This window comes from Terrapene carolina, unplaced genomic scaffold (assembly GCF_002925995.2).
Source record: "Terrapene carolina triunguis isolate 2854851 unplaced genomic scaffold, T_m_triunguis-2.0 Scaffold427, whole genome shotgun sequence".
In the NCBI taxonomy this organism is placed as follows: Eukaryota; Metazoa; Chordata; order Testudines; family Emydidae; genus Terrapene; species Terrapene triunguis.
In genome coordinates, this window is record NW_020664778.1 from 737,237 (window position 1) to 740,870 (window position 3,634).

Consider the following 3,634-nt stretch of genomic DNA (forward strand, 5'->3'; position numbering starts at 1 on the left):
GAACTTACCGCGGTTCAGACGCGGTCCACACGCGGCAGGCAGGCTCCCCGTCGACTCCGCGGTACTCCTCTCGCCAAGCTGGAGTACCGCAGTCGACGGCGAGCACTTCCTGGTTCGACTTATCGCGTCCAGACCAGACGCGATAAGTCGAACCCAGAACTTCGATCCCCAGCCGCCGAACTAGCGGCTGGGTGTAGACCAGCCCTAAGCCTGCTCCTGGAGGAGAAAATGTTGTCCAGACAGGCATTTTTTAACTGGACACTGGGAATAAGATTGTAGATCCTTGTCTCCACCCCTTGCATGCTCAGGGCCACAAATTGGAACATGTTCCCTGCTGCCTTTCTGATCCTTCCCTTCCAAGTGACAGTAGACTCCCTCTTCTCCCTCCACGTTGCTCCGGATGCTGCCCCATTTGCATGCCCAGCCCTCTTTCTCATAGACTCATAGTCCTAGAGTTTAAAGCCCGAAGGAACCGCCAGATCATCTATCTGACCTCCTGTATATCACAGGCCACAGACACCACCCAGCACCTGTGCACTAAACCCAGCAAACGAGATTGGACCAAAGTCAATGGAACCCACAGGCAGAGAATAGGAAGGACCAGAGGCCTCTGCCATGACAGGGAAATGATTAAGTGAGATACTCCTAGATAATCCTAGCAAGTGACCCACACCCACGTGCCTGCCGCAGAGGAAAGTAAACAAAAGGTTGCTGCCAATCAGAGCTGGGGGGAAATTCCTTCCTGACTCCACATAGGGGGATCAGCTAGACCCTGAGCCTGTGAGCAAGAACCAGCCAGCTGAGCCCCTGAGCGAGAGAACGCTCCGTGCCACCTCCCAGCCCTGGCCCACCCCGGCCAATGTCCCATCTCCAGACAGGGACATCCGTGATGCTTCAAAGGAAGGAGATTAAAAATGCCTCCCAGTACACACTGGGTGGGGGTGGGGGGGGAAATCCCTTCTTGATCCCTGCCGGTGGGCTGCTGAAACCCTAAGCCATGTGCTTTAGGAACATAAGACATAAACCAGACATGGGGGAGGGATAGCTCAGTGGTTTGAGCATTGGCTTGCTAAACCCAGGGTTGTGAGTTCAATCCTTGAGGGGGCCATTTAGGGATCTATGGCAAAAAAACAAAACAAAAAACTGTTAGGGACAGTACTTAGTCCTGCTAGTGAAGGCAGGGGACTAGATGCCATGACCTTTCAAGGCCCCTTCCAGCTCTATGGGATAGGTATAGGTATGAATGTTAGCGATGTTAATATAGCATTCAGGCCTGTATATTTGCCTGAGATAGAATTTTGGGGTTTGTTAGCCCGTTTGACTTACGATATTCTTATATCTGTACTAATATCATTCAGACCCTGCTTACATGTGTGAAGAAAGAACAAAGACACCGTGTGCTGCTTCTGCCCAACCAGCTGGGTTTGTTAGTATAATGAGAAGAGATAAGGAATAGAGCTAAAGCATTACTGGGTTTTGGTGGGAGTTTAATATACTACTGCCTTGACTCAAGGTCAAGCAACCAGTTGGGAGGGGCAAGGGAAGATGGGGGGAGGCATAAGAAACACTAAATAGCCAAAGAAACAGTGACCCTGGCCAAGACACAACCTCACTCCTTACCCCTCCCATGGGGTACAAAAGAGGTGGTACCGAAGCCCCCAGACTCACGACCCTCCAAAATGGAACCTGGCCATACATTGTAAGGGGTGTTGCCAGAGCATGCACTGCAGGTATAGTTATACCTACTAAGAAAGAAGAGGAGGAATAGGGACAGGAGAAAGCTCTATTGGTGTGCAGAGCTACGGACATGCTTGCTTGATTAACCCAATAAACACTGCATTGCCTGCACTTCGGACTCTGGTTTTCTGCTTTCTGCCTGCGTGACAAGAACCAAGGGAAGGACGAGGGGGAAGCCGTAACAGTGAACCCCATGGCTGTTGTGCCCTGACCCCGCCATCACAAGCAGCCCCATCAGACATGTGCACTCAACATGTGTCCAGCTCTCTCTTAAAACTGAGTTTTTTGCCCCTCAACTCCTATTTGGAGACTGTGCCAGAACCTCACCCTTCTGATGATTAGAAACCTTCCTCTAAATTCCAGCCTGAATTTGTTCATGGCCATTCATTCTTGTGCCAACAGCTTACATAGCTCTTCACCCTCTGTGGTACTGACCCCCCGATGTATTTATAGAGAACAATCATCCCCTCTCAGCCTTCTTTTTGCCAGGCCAAACAAGCCAAGCTTTCCACTGTTCTCTCAGAAGATAGGCTGTCCACTCCCCTGATCATCCTAGTAGCTCTTCTCTGCACCTGTTACAGTTTAAATTCATCCTTCTTGCCCATGGGTGCTCAGGATTGTACCTGGTGTTCCAAATGAGATCTTACCAACACCTTGTGCAATAGCATTCAGATTTCTCTACTGGAAATGCCTGGCGGAATGCAGCCTAGGGTCGCAGGCCTATTTCATAGCCGCATCACCTTGGTGGCGCGTGGTTATCCTGTGATCGACGCACACACCCAGGTCTTTTCCCTCCTCTTTTGCTTCCATGTGATGAGCTCCCAGCTTGTAGCAGAAATTCTCTTTCTCTCATGCTCTATCTTCTGTTCTATGTAGGTTCTTAGCCCATGCTTATCACTGTAGTATCAGTACACCTGCTTTTCACCCACTGCCACCTGCATAAGGACCCTACACTTCCTCCTCCCCCTTATTGCCACCAGCTTCCTTCACCCACGGCTGCCTGCCTGAGTTAGGACAAAATTAAGGGCTTTGGGATTTTGATCCCAATGAATAACACAGTCAATACTGTTGCATATAATTTAATTTAGGGTGTGCCTCAGGTAGCCATGGTATCCCTAGTATGCCACAGATTTCAGTAGCATCATGCCACAGAAATCAAGGGGCTTTGCTGTGGAACTATTTGGGACTCTGGTTATTGTAGACAGTCAGCTGTCTTTTCCTTGACTGCATAGGCCAGGTCAGGATTTCGGTTATGCAATTTGGGAGCTGGAGAGCCAGAGAGAACCATAGGATTGGCCTGTATCCAATAGCCTCCATAAAGAATCCCCGTTATGTTTGTTACAACCAAGCCATGATACTTCTCTGCCGAAGTGTTCAGAAATCATGAGTCAGGTCAAAAAATCATGAGATAGATTTTGGGTTCTTTTCATTTGCCTTTTAGTTTTTGAGCCTTCTAGTGCACGTGGATCACATTAGAACGGCCATACTGCGTCAGACCAATGGTCCATCTAGCCCAGTATCCTGTCTTCCAACGATAGCCAATGCTGGATGCTTCAAAGGGGATGAACAAAACAGGGAAGTTATCAAGTGAGCCATCCCCTGTCATCCAGTCCCAGTTTCTGGCAATCAGAGGTTTAGGGATACCCAGTGCATGGGATTGTGTCTCTGACCATCTTGGCTAATAGCCATTGATGGACCCATCCTCCATGAACTTATCTAGTTCTATTTTGAGCCCAGTTAGATTTTTGGCCTTCACAACATCCCCTGGCAAGGAGTTCCACAGGTTGACTGTGTGTTGTGAGACAAAGTACTTCCTTTTGTTTGTTTTCAACCATTCTCTGCAAACATGAGGGCTAGACACTTTTTATTTAAATGAAAGCTGCCATGCTTACCTAAT